Below are 14,291 nucleotides of genomic sequence, written 5' to 3' on the forward strand. Positions count from 1 at the left end.
ATGAAAGTCCACTCAGGACAAGCCTCTGCAAAAGCATGAAGATGCGAGCTGAGATGCAAGAGATGAAGACATGTGGAGCCAGCCAACAAATAGTTGGATCATGTTTTCTTGAAGACTCGCATTGCTGGGGAACCCACGCCCTCCCAAAGCAGGCCATTCCGCTTTGGGACTGCTGAAATTATTAAGCGGTATTTCCTGACGTCAAGAGTAAACAAGTCTTCCACACAGTCATCCTGGTTTTATCCTCTGTGCCTATCCCACAGTAGGCCCTCAACAAGTATTTGTTTATTTGATTCTAAAGATAGTTCAACAGCAATATTTTCATTTATTGGAACTTTTGTGGGTAGAGGTGATTTCATCAGTGTAGGGAACTCCCAGTGTAGAAACTCTCTCCACTGAAGCGAATCTTAGCAGGTTACCTGGGGCGCTGTTAAGTGACTTGCCCGTAGCCATGGTTTGTATGTAGCAAAAGCAGGATTGTTGCCAAGGCTGCCCTTCTGTACATTTACATCTAGATCTTTATTCTTTCAAAATGTGATTTAGAAGAAATGCTATCCTGCGCTTTTGAGTGCAGTTTGTTTTGAACATGGAATCACATTTGTCTCCTTGGCTTCATCTTGTTGGATGTCCTCAGTTCTCGAATTCTTTGAGGCAGCTGAGATCTCATCAATGTGGGCCTTCCCTTCAGTGAATGAAAACATATTCTATCTGATGACTAGAACTCATCCCTGCTAGTCTGTTCTGTGTGGCCTCTCATAACCCCAGTGAGTACATACAACATGCTGGTGACCTTCCTCACCCTCTTTTGATACTGTGAGGATGCCAGTTGGCCATACAGGCTTTTCATCAGTTATCCCTTTTTTTTCTCTTGCCATGTGACCAACCCATCTTCTTTTGTGATCTTTGATCATATCCTTGATACCACTTCCACTGTGTGACTCCTTATTTATAAATAATTGCAATCTGTTCATGCTGCCTCTCCCTTTCTCTTTGGGTGATTCTCAGATTTCATTTGTTAGAAACAATAGTGTTCCATAACTGGTAGCGATGCAATGTGCCTGGAAGTATTATTGAAAAGATGGGCCTTTGTTTCAGGGAGAAGCTAGGGACATTTGTCATTTCCAAAGGCAATCCAGCTAGCTTTCTTCCTCCTGTTCAAATTTGGGCCCAGCTTATTACCCATTTGCTGTGTCTGTCCAAGATATTACACACACACACACACACACACACACACACACACACACACACACACACACGTATACCCTCTCTAGTTTTTCCACCAAATCACATATGTGACATTTTTTCATCTATTTGGTTTTTCCTTTTTGGGTAGCTAGACCAAATTCTTTTGAGTGCTTCTGGATTTTATTTAGGAAACTCTATGTCATCTACTTGGTGTCATCTTCAAACAGGAACATGTGGACCTCACCCACTGTAGGGAATCTAATTTGGACTCTGAGCTGTATCTCTGTGATAGTGAATACCTTTGGCAAGCATATATTTCCCTCTTTTATGTTTTGCTTGATGTTAATGATGAAAAGGCTGTCAAACAAGGTTACCCTTCTCATATCTTTGAAGGAATCTTATATGGTTTTAACATATGCATGGGAGGTGCCATGTTGGTGAACAGTCTTTGAGGTGATGGCTTCTCTGCCAAATCATGTACTTCTTTATAGTTAACACACAGCAAGGACAGTGGATTTATTTTTTTTTCTATAGCTTTCAATCAACCATGTGGTAGTAAATATGTGGTCTGCTGTGGAATACCATTCCCCAAGCCCCCCCCTGTTCTTATAAGCCTAATCAAGGACACCAGTTGATGGACTTGTAGATTATTTGGATTCATAAGTCAGTGTTGTTGGTGATCCATAGGTGACCTTTTTATCATAATAAGATCAGAGGTTTTGTCCACACCTTGGAAATCTCCTTCTTTCAGATAACTTAAGACTCACTCCCTTGAGCACTCTCAAGACCATGTCACCTCCAGCGTAGACTTTGTCTGTATAAGATTAGTCTGTTCCCATCTTTGTTGTTTTTTTTTTTTCAGTAACATTTCCACTTCCTCGAGAAGTCTATCCTGATCTGTGATGTTAGAGTCAAAATGTTTTGGCTTTTCTGTCCTTGAGGGTGGAAAGAGTTTATTATAAAAATACTTTCAGGGATTTCCCCGTATTTTGTTTATTTGTTCTCTACTTTCTAGTTTCATCCTTAAGTACCTTTGGACGATTTTGCTTAGCTGTTTCTTTCTCTAAATTTTCTTTATTTTTTTCCGTTCTGGTACTTCTTACTATTTCATGATACAACCAATGCATTCTCTAAAATTTGTATGTAAAATTGAATCTATTTTCTCATTGTCTACCATTATAATTTCAGAGCTCACTGATGAAAGATTTGTGATTTTCTCAGTTTCAGGAGTTCCCTGTGTGGTAACTTCCTCTACCAACACAGAGCCCATCTATTGTATGATAAGTGCTATGTAGCTAACTGATTCATGTGTGACTTGCTCAGGGCTGCAAAGATAGTAACTGTCAGAAGTGGGATTTGACTTCACATCTTCCTCATTCCTAGAGTAGCACTTAAAGCACTATGCCAAGCTTCCCGCGTAACTACTGAGTCCCTTATAATGATTTCATCAGCGTAGCTAATTATTCCCTCCAAGGTTGCAGGTTACAGCCAATCCATGCCTGCCCATCATGTGTGACTCTAATCTATGTTCTTCCATAGGAGACCCACCCATGGATGTAACAGTCCATTAACTACATAAATACATGAAAACTATTGATTTCACAACATACAAATGATACTAAAGAACCCTAGCATTAACTTTAAAGAACACTCTGACTCTGTCAGGAATGAGTATATGTGTCTTTATCTCTTCCATACAAGAAAGCCAAATACAGAGTCAAACTACAGAGCTGTGTACCACCATTTAAAAACAGATCCATTTAATTCTAACATGCTGTTCATTCTATTTTTCACTGACCCATGGGACTTGAATGTTTAAACAGAAACCTTGGCCATATCATTGCTTTAGGTGTTCAGCAAAATTCACTATGTGCATATGCACCTTCCAAACAGAAGTAGGGCTCAGCTAGTGCCTTACTGTACACAATTTGCAAATGCTCCAGTAGAGTGTAAAGGGATGCTCAGGTTTCAGTCTTAATTAGAATTTAAGTAAATACACATTAGTCAAGTAGCCATTAGTGATTCCTTAGATAAACATTCCTATCTGCTCATTGACCCCACAAGGGATCTGCTCAGCTCTCCTTGCTTTGGCAGCTTCTCCAGCAGTTTTGTTTCTGCAGCACGAGGAACTGGCAAATGTGTCAATTCAAGACATCCAGAGGTTGATTCAATTCATAAAAAATGAAAATGCACTAAGTGTGTGTACTCTCTTCTCAACAAACATAGCCCTCACCCTGAACTTGGCAGCTGGAAAACCTGGATTCAAGTCATGCCTTAGGAGTACTTAGTGGCTGTGTGACCCTAGAGTTTTCATTTAACCTCTCTGAACATCTATTTCCTCAACTGTAAAAGAAAATAATGATAACATTTCCCTCCTAGGATTGTTGTGAGGGTTGAATGAGGTAATGGTTACAAAGGACTGTGTAAATCTTAGAGTAGTATATAAAAATGCCACTGTCTTCCTCCTATTATTATTACTCTCATACTCATCTCATGTTTGATGCAGTTCACATAGAAATGGTTTAGGGCTAAGGTATTAGCCTAATCTTGTGCTTTTATGCTTAATATTTTGTGGACTGCACAGCCCATCATCCTATCTGTTGTGCATGTAGGTAGCAGGACTTTGGGGTTTTTTTGGTAAATGAATAAAAGGGTTAGGATATAAGTTACTCTTCCTGAGGCTTATTGAAACCATCTTCAGGGGAACTCCAGTACCAGAGAGAATGCTAAGAATATCCTTGATTGATGAGTTTATCCCTTTCTCAATTTCTTTTGTTGGGTCTCTATATTTTGGAAGTTTATTATTATGTGTAGTTTGGAGATTTTGAATCTTTGATTTGGCACCATCTATCAAAAACATCAGTCTTAAAATGTGTATGTCATTGTTGTGTATGAGTAATTGTGGGCAACATTTTGGTCTGTACCAATGTTCCAGTTCCATTAACGTTTATTTTTGAAATTATCAAGGATATTTGGGAGTTTGTCGTCTGTTAGTTTCTGTGTCTTTCTAGGTCCTCAGTGAGCTAAATGTCTGCAACTTGCAATGATATATTGTGTATTTTCTAGCATTTTCTCGCAAAGTCTTAATTTATTATTAAGTCTAGGTTCTGCAGGGAAAACCTTTCTTTAATTTCTGGTGGCCATGACCTGGTTTGTATTACTATTATAAACTCTTTGATTTCTTTAAATAAATCCGCATGACATTTATTTGTTAGCTTCTTTGTTAATATATTATTGGTTAAGTTCTTGTGGATATTGGAGGGCCTTTCGATTCTGCTCTTGGATTTTAGATCTTGGATTTGAATTCCATAGGCTTCATCAAGAAGTTGATTAATATTTCTAATATTTGATAAGTCCAGTGTTGTATAGCTATTGTGAACCTTAACTGTTATCTCTGTGGAGTGATATCTGTTGCAAACATAGGTCTGTAAGTTTTTAAAACTGTTCATCAGGTGGTCTGAGAAATCTGTTAATCCTTATCTGCATTTTTGACATGGAAATTTTAGTTGTTTTCTGTAGCTGCCTTAGTGAGATGGGCCCTGTTTTTCTTGAATATTATACAGGTTTTTGTTTAGATAATTTCTAAATCTGCTGTTGTCCATTTTGCTATTCCACAAGTGTACCCGGACTGGCATTACATGGATTTTAACTGCTATAAATGTTTTCTTCCCATTGAGCTTTGACTTCAGGATGGCAGTAAGTTTCCTGAGGTATAAAACTATCACATTCTCCTTGATGACCTTGTGCTCAATGTGTCTTGTCTGAAGAAGACCAAGTTATTTATAAATGGTGTCCCCATCCATTGGTTGTATTTGACCTCATATTCAAGCTTAAACTCTTCTTCAATTTCTATTTTTGTTTCACTTAGGATACACTATGAAAGTTGCACTTAGGGAGTCCAAATGAATTTCCATGAGGTGAAGAAGTAGTTTGATTTGTCATCAATGTACATCCAATGATTGTTAAGATCTTTTGTTGTAAATCCTTTTTTGATTGGAAGCCATACTCAGTATTTTCAGGAGAATATGTAATGAATTTAGACCTCAGAAGAATCGTAATGGACATAAACTTTCCCTTTGAAAGATATCACACTTTATTCCACTTATTCCTGACATATAGATGCTATGACACTCTGGGGTAGCTGGCTCAATAATTACTTACTTAATAATGAGCTTTCTTGAACAACCCTGGGACTTTTTGATATACCTTTTATGTTCCTCAGGGAATATATTGGATTTTTTAAAATGTATTTAATCATTTTGTAAATATTTTTGAGCCAGTGCTTTGGTTTTACATAGAAGATAGTGTTTCCATAACCACCTTTATTTACATTCATGATGTGTAAGCTTTCTGCTTTATGTTTTATATAAGTTGCATTTTCCTCTTGTTGAACTTCTTGTGACCACCATATAGAAAACCAGAAAATTTCCACATCTTGTTCTTTGGGAGTTCTTCCTCTTTTCTAGTCCTGAATTTTTTAAAAAAAACTTTCTCTCAAATATTTGAGGAGAATATAATATCAGGTTTTTTTAAAAATTACTCTGTTTTGGTATAATAGTTCTATTTTTTGGATGGATGTTGTCAAACTCAAGAAAGGCTTTTTGAAATTCCAGTCTAAGTATGCCAATTTCCTTTTCAAAATCATTTTAGACATTAATGTCATGTTTGCCATCTATTGCATTATTAAGTATAATTTCTGGAGTTTGTATTGAATGAGTGAAGATTTGCATTGGCTTCAAGTTCTTTAACTTTTCTCTCTTCAAATTTAAGTAGCTGATTGATTTCATCTCTTATTTTATCTTTATTTCTAGACTTTGGGATGAAGTTGGTTCTTATGATTGCCCCACACTGTTCATCAATACATTGCAGTGTGACCTATAGTTAATGGTACTGTTGATAAACAGCAGTAGGACGCCCTTGCCCATAACTGGAAAAATCTATTTCCAGTTTTGTTATGCTATAGTACTGGCATATCATCCATGTATTCATGTTGTCACTCCATTTCATGTACGTTTATGGTTCTCTCAATTTAATGGAGAGATCCTTTGGTGCTAAAGCATTTCCAGCAGGTGGGGTATCGGCATTTCTGATTTGTTCTGGTGTATCTTGCCTTCTTATGGCACTAGAAGATGAAGTGCCATGTATGTCATTGTCTATGTCAAAGTGATCATCATAATGGTTTTGAGTAAGGCCATTCTGTAACTCTATGCAATCTTACCTGTTTCTTTGGCTCTTTGAGCAGTTGTATCACCCCATCAGTGGTGTTTCCAGGGCCCAAACTGCCAGCACTTCTCAATTCCTGACAGACCTTCCCATTTACTAAAACATTCGCAAGGCACACAAAGGTCACTCTGTAAATCTCCTGGATGGCACCATCCTACTTTGTTGTTGCCTTCCCCAGCTCTCAGACATAGATAATGGGCTACACTTTAAGTGGCTTATTACTGTTATTAATATTAGTAATAACTATTATTACTGTGAGCTATTTAATCCTGCTTAAATGAAGTATCTTTTTAGAGATCCTGGCACTAGCTGGACTACATCTGAGTGTTGTGGACAAATGATGGATAAAGGGAAATGCTTGTTTCCAAGGCATAGTTTTGGCAGGCCCTGAACCTATAAGCTTCAACATAGGTGGCTCCAACAGTAACCTTCTTCTAGGAAGCACATCCTGTGAGTTGATAGGGCTGTGATTGAATCCTCTGGGGGATTTGTATGAAATATGTTAGTGTGGGTAAGCGTTGAAAAGAAGATATTGCATTTTCACTTTCAGTCCTTTGCTTGATGGCTGTGTTCACCCTGATCTGTCATGCTGAGCCCATGTGGGCGGTTTCTCAGCTCACAGTTATGTGCATAGAGTTTTGTTGAGTTTATTTGCATAAAGGTTCATAAGTTTGGAGCAGCTTTGAACTCCCTGAAATCATAGGACTTTCTGAAGGAAGGGAAAGCTTTTACTATTCTCCAGAAGTAATAATAAGATGCCTGGGGAATCAAATTATTGTATGAATCCTTTTAGCACAAGGGATGATAAACCTAAAAGTGAATGGAAAGAGAAACGACTTTGTTTTATGGTTACCATGTTTCCAATCTTGTCTCATTATGAACCGCTATAATCTAACCTGAATGTAGTGTGCTCGTCATCAATCCTCCTCACTTATTTCTGAGTCTCCTCTTTAACCCATTTGGGTTTTCTACTTCCAGGAACTAAAGGGCATATTTGACACATGGCCCAAGCTGAACTCTCATTGATTTTAATCTGAGCTCTTTTTGTTTCTAAATGTAGCCAGGGCAGATGATACAAATGCTGTCCAAACCACTGTAAGGCTTCACTTTCTTTTTTAATCAAGAACATTTTCTTTTAATTATTCATATTGTGCTATTCATGTCTAATTCATATTCAGTCATGAAAAAGAAGTGAAAAATGACAGACTGTATTGTTAGGTGGTGGAAATGTCTCTCTCACATCCTTGTTGCCAATGTTAAATAGACAATGGCCTCATTCTGTGATCTTTAAGGGCACCAAACCTAGACTGGATGATGGTGGGCATGTGGAGCCTAAAAGTTAGCCTGAACATTTCTGTTTCTCTAATAGGTAAGTGGGAAAAAGGATGTGGAAAAGCACTTTTCAAGTTAAGAAGTGATAACTATAAACCAGCTTATCAAAAAACAGTTCTGAACCATTAATAAGAGAAATGCAAAATGAAAACAACTCTGAGCCTTGACCTCATGCCCATTAAATTGGCAGCAGTGGTAAAAGATGAAAAGAGTTGGTGTTAGAGGAGATGGAGGAAGACAGACATCCTAATACACTCTTGGTGTTGCTTTGAGTTGCTCCATTTGTTCTGGAAATCAGTTTGGAATTATTTGAGAAAAGTCACAATACTGTGACATATGGAATGACAATGCTGTTTATACCCGCTGACCTAGGATGACCCCAAAGAGGTCAAAGCTAGAAAGACCAGGCTCCTTGATACCAAAATATTCATAGCAGTACTTTTTGTGATAGCTAACTACTTGAAACACAGAAGATACTGATTCACTTAGGGAATGGCTAAACAAATGGCATTATGCAAATGTAATGTAATACAATTGTGCTCTTACAAAAGACAAATATGAGGAATTTAGAGAAATTCCAGGAGACTTGAATAAAATGATACAAAGTGAAATAAGCAGAACTAAGAGAACAATATACCCAATAACTACAATGATGCAAGTGGAAATCATACTTTAAAAAGCTGAATTAAGATTAAATTGCAAAAAATTAAACTTTGATTTCTGAGGACCGAATGAAACACACCTCTTTTCTCAGTGACATGACAGGTCAGCGACTGTAGGTACTGAATGTTGCAGGAGAGACTAAGCATAATTCCCGTGACCACTGGTTTTGCTTCATTTTTTAAAAGTAGAGTTATGTAAGTGAGAGAGACTACATTTTGGGAAATGTTTGTGATGTAGAAATAAATCATCAGTAAAACTTTTAAGAAATTCTCTTCTCCATTTAGAATGATTTTTTTTTTCATGGAGTGGGAAGGAGTTCTCTGAGACTTTCCTTTTGAAGAGGAAGAGGTTGGTGAGGTGTAGGTGAAAGAGTGTCTTATCTGTTTATCTTTCAAAGGGAGAGTTAATCCAAAGATAACCAATGACATCATTAGAAATTTTAATATGATATAGAAATGTTACTATTTGAAGGATCATGTGTTTGCCTCTTCTTGTTTAGGACTTATATCTAATACCCTGAAATTTCCTCGGAATTTAGCAGTAGCCTTTGCCAAACCATTTTAAAGGATGCTACCGTATGTGTTATAACTAGTCATGAATGTGTTTTGGAGTCCACTTGGGGATTGTTAGGGAAATGTGTTATAGGTGTGAAATTATGATATTGACTACGCTTAGTGATTCACATAGGCAAATTTTCCCATCAGTTCAAGGAGTATAGCAGAAGTTGAGGTTAGGTGAAGAAAAGAATTTGCATAGTCTAATGTACCTGGAGGCAGGATTGAGTTCTTTGTTTCAATTAAAACAACAATTAATGCACAATAGATTTTTTATGCCACATGATTTGACTGCTTGGCTTAATTAGGTAGGAAATTCTGTTTCACTCCACACAGACTTTGCTTAAACAATGGAATAGTTGATGTTTTGTGAAAAGATCTCTTTCCTGCTCTTGACTGTTCCTAGACTGATGTATCTTGAGGCAACTTCCCCATTCTATTTTTTGTCTAATGCCTCAAAGTAATAGACAGAGCAGCCTTACCCATAGGTAGAGTAGATGAACAGCCATGCAGTGTGAATGGAGAGGTGGCAGGATACCTTTTTGCCCCTGTTGCTTAAAATACTGCAATTTGTTTCTTTGTGTTTTCTTTGGCATTCTTCCCTTAAGCCTTCTTTCCATGTGCTCCTGGGAAAGGTAATGCATTAAGCCCTTCACATGGGAATAGGAGTACTTACAGGATAAGAGGTTGTCCTTATGGTAACTGAAAAGAATACAGCAGTCTGGGAGCCCTGTGGCCTGGCAGAAGGAGGAAATGCTGAAAGGGGGCAGAAGGGCACAGAGCAGGGAGGTATATGGGTCATTGAAGAGAAACTTCCCTGACTTCCTAATTTGGCCAAGGGCTAGTCCTGGGAATAGATGAATTTAATAAGATGTTTTGCATATTCTTAATATTCAAAAAGTTCACTTTGTTCACCTGGGAGTCTGGCAGTCTGGGTTCTTTATCCAGCTTTGTAACTGACTTCTAAATGACCATGGCCAAGAAAACTAATTCCTTTGACATATGGATGGTAATGTTTACGAATGCCCTCAGAGGTTTTTGAGAAATAAAGTAATGTTTTGAAGATGTGTTTTGAACTCCTAAGGTGAAAGGGCCATTAAAATATAAAATGATATTTTCAGAAATATCAAAAATTAGTTGTATAAAGTTCATCACCAACAATCTACAATTGTACGCCTTGTGGCATACTTGTCATTTTTTTTCTTACACAAGAGTTGCTAGATTTTTATAATAATGAAGTATAAGCAAAAATAATCAAAGGATATTAAATGGGTTTTTATGTGAATAGATTTTTAAAAATTAGTGAAGTATAGTCTAGAAAGATGAGGGTAGAAGAAGTATATGATTACAGGCAGTAAGATTGTGTAAAGTATTGGTGGACTGAACATTGATGGGTCACCCCTTGAAGTTTGAAAGAGGTAGTTTTAGGCCAAAAATGAAATAGTACTACATTAAAAAGTGCTAGAGGTTGAGAATAGTGGATTCCAAAAGGGTTTTATATAAATTCATGAATTATCAATCTGTAATTGGGGTATTGGTGGCAATGAGCCCAATAGGTGGTATATTTGGAATATTTGAACTTGACCTCCAGTGTCTATGAGAGAGAGCTGTATGGGAGAAGGAGCCAGAAGAGGGATCTGAGCTGAAGGAGGAGGAGGAGCAGAAAGAATTTTTAAGGTGATTTGGAGGACTTTGAATTGTGAATAAGGCCAGACATTTAATTGAATTTGAGGAGGTGAAACTGGAGAAGGATGTGAGAAGTTGAAGGAGGAGAAGGAAAGGACTTGAACTGATAGAAGAGAAGGACTCAAGGAAGAGGAGCTGAGAAGGAGGAGAGGGAGAAGGACCAGGAGGTGAAGATGAGAAAAAGACGAAACTGGAGTTGAAGGAGGAAGACAAAGAAGAGAAGAAAAAGAAGGACTTAAGGAGAAGGTAGTTGGTAAGACAAAAGAATAAAAGTCAGGAATTTAATAGCGGGTCTTTAGGAGGTGAGGAGAGTGACCACTCTGAAATACAAGAACCTTGTAAGGAATTCATCCTAGCAGTTCCTAAGAGGAGCTACTAGTAAGAATGTTATGGACTAAGGCTCTCACTTCTGCCAAGTACGAAGAACTGAGAGCTTTGCACTGATCTGCACTGGGCAATTGATGTTTGTTTTGGTGCCACAGCCAATTGACAGCCATCTGTGTTCCCAGTGCAGGCTGCTCTACCTCCTAGAAGAGAAATACAGGGGAGCAAGGAATGCCTCTCTACTCTGTAGGTTAATAGGGGCAATCAAATGTTTCCTTAAAAAATGGAAGAAAGACTTCAATATGACAATAGAGAAGGAGGATCTAAGGAGGCCTAGGGGAATCCTGACTGCAGAAAACAAAGGCAGATTTTGGAAATGAATAACTTCTTAAGATGGTGTCTGCATCCTGGATTTGGATTTTTAGATCTTACCTGGTGATAATTTCCTTCATCAAAAGATGAAAAAAAAAAACCAAGGGGATAGTCAGTCACTCAAACAACAAGCATTTATGACTGGATGAATGAATGAAAAGGCATTTATTAAGTGTTTGCTATGAGTGAAGCATGATACTAAAGTCCTAAGGATATACATAGAAACATAAGCCAGTCACTAGTGGCTCTTAAATAGCTAACAATTTAATTGGGGAAACAACACATATATGAAAGTTCGACTTCAGGGCGGGTAGAAAATCCTAAGGTTCCATAGTAGAGCATATGGCAAGGCCAGGGGTTCATAGTGTGTTTTGGCAGGGCAAATGGCAGTGCCATGGGATATGGATGGGATAGCAGCAAATGGATGGTAAGGTCTACAGAACCTTAGGATTCAGTGATAGAGTAGATAGTAAGGCCTGGTGGTCCTCCGTCTTACCATAAGGATTGTAGTTGGTCACTCAGAATTTGAGTTACAGCTGTTCAAAGCAGCATGAGTAGCCTTACCTACTCTGTAGGGCAGGGGGCCTAGATTGCCATCACTCAGGAAGAAGGGATGGACCTAAGTGTCATAGTCAAATGGGGATTCCATGTGCCAGGCACTGTACCGGTAAGGTAGATAGGCAAAAGTGAAATAATAGTCCCCATACTCAAGGAATTATAATAAGAGAGAACACAAGTATGTATATATGTAGAATAAATACAAAGAGATAAATATAAATCAATACAAAGTAACAGTTGTTTGGATCAGCCAAGGCTTCATGTAGAAGGTAGCTCTTTAGCTGTGTCTTAAAAAAAAAAAGAGAGGGATTCTGTGAGACAGAGGCAAGGAAGGAATGCATCCCAAGCATGAAGGACAGCTGTGGGAGAAGAAATATTCTATGTAAGGTACATAGAGAAAGCCAATTTAACTGGATCTCAGAGTGCAGGAGAGGGAGTGATGTTTGGTGAGGCTTGAAAGATAGGTTGGGACCAGGTTGTAAAAGGCTTTAAAGATGTACAGAAGAGTTTATATCGTATCCTTAAGGCAATAGGTAGCTATTGAAGTTCATTGAGTAAGGGAGTGGCATGGTCAGATCCATGCTTAAGGAAGATCACTTTGGGGGCAGCGTAAAGAATGGACTGGAGTAGGGAAAGACTTGAATCAAAGAGATCATTTTGATACACTAATTGAGAGGTGAGGATGGCCTGAACTAAGGTGTTAGCAGTGTTGAATGGAGAGAGTAGGTTAGACACAAGGGATGCTGTGGAGGTACAAACAGCAATTTTGGCAATGGTTTGGATATATGGTTGTGAGCTTATGAACCTTGGAGACTGGAAAAATGGAGGTACCTTCAACAGAAAGAAGGAAATTTGGAATGGACTGAGGGAAGAAAAATGAATTCTGTTTTGTACATGATGGGTTTGAGATGTCTCTGGGACATCTAGTTTGAAACGTCCAGTAGGTAATTGGTGATGTGGAATAGAAGCTCAGGGGAGGGGAAAGGCTGGATATTTGAATCTGTGATCTGTACATGAGATGGTCCTTAAATCTATAAAAGCCAATGAGGTCACCAAGGGAGTTTTGCTGACTTCATCAAAAATCTTATTATTGATGCAGAAATTATGCCTGAGTCAGCTGTCTATGTATAGTTAGACCATCAACTCATCAGAGTTAAGCTCAGAATTAGTAAAAAGAAAAAAAAAGAAGAGAAAAAAGAATAATAATGAGGAAAATGCATTTCATGCAATTGAAATGACTTTATGTTGAATAATTTAAACAAGTAATTGAAAGCCAGAATTGGAAAATGGAAAACAGAAATGACATCAACACCATCTATAACGATTTCATACAAGATTTGAACCAACGTAAATTAATTGTCACAATAAGTAGACCAAAAAAAAAAAAAACCAGAAAGCTCCCACTTGGCAAATATCTGACTGCCTTGCCAAATGGAGAGAGATGGCTGCCAAAGGCAATGCTGGATTAGAAAATAAACTCCCTTATAACATTTGGCCGACAACCATGATGGATAATTATGAGCAGCATCTTTTCATAAAGCAGAGAGAAGAAATGTCAGATAAAACAAGCTTAAAGAAAACTTGACAAGATGTCCATATAAGCAAAGGCATCCATGAAAATGGAAGGACGACTCCAAACAGAAGAAAAATGCAAAAGGGACCACACAAAATGAAATCAAACAAACAAACCACAGACGTTTTAACAAACTATTTTGTCTATCAAGGACAGTAGGACCACCATTTTGTTTTTGTTGAGGCATTTTTCAGTAGTATCTGATTCTTTGTGACCCCCTTTGGGATTTTCTTGGCAAAGATACTGGAGTGGCTTGCCGTTTCTCTAGCTCATTTTTAAAATGAGGAAACTGAAGCAGAGGGTTAATTGACTTGTCCAGGGCCATTTATCTAGTAAGTATCTGAGGCCAGATGTGAACTCACAAAGATGAGTTTTCTTGACTCTAGGCCTGGCACTCTATCCCTCGCATCACCTAGCTTCCCTGAACCACCAAAGTAAGTTGGCTGAGAGAGCATCTTCATAACAAAAATGGAGGATATCTTTGATGAGGATATTAATAGGGAATGAGCAAGCTTTCTCAAGTGATATTTAACAATAGACCACATATTTACCATTTAGCTATGAGCTAATATTATAGAGACTGTAAGATTCCATTGTGCTCATCAGTTTTTGATTATGAAAAAAAAACTTTTAATGTAATACAAGAAAATATCACCTTTCGGTTCTTTTGCGACCAGATGTCTCCCATCATCCTTCAATATCATTCAGAATTCCTTGGAAAATACAGCTGAAATAACCCTGTTCAATGAACCTCTGATTTAAGATATAAAGTGGAGACATACATGCTTGCCAGAGGTATTTTCTTTGGAATTCAAAGGAAG

This window comes from Phascolarctos cinereus, unplaced genomic scaffold, assembly GCF_003287225.1.
Source record: "Phascolarctos cinereus isolate Bilbo 61053 unplaced genomic scaffold, phaCin_HiC Scaffold_8;HRSCAF=390, whole genome shotgun sequence".
Lineage (NCBI taxonomy): Eukaryota > Metazoa > Chordata > Mammalia > Diprotodontia > Phascolarctidae > Phascolarctos > Phascolarctos cinereus.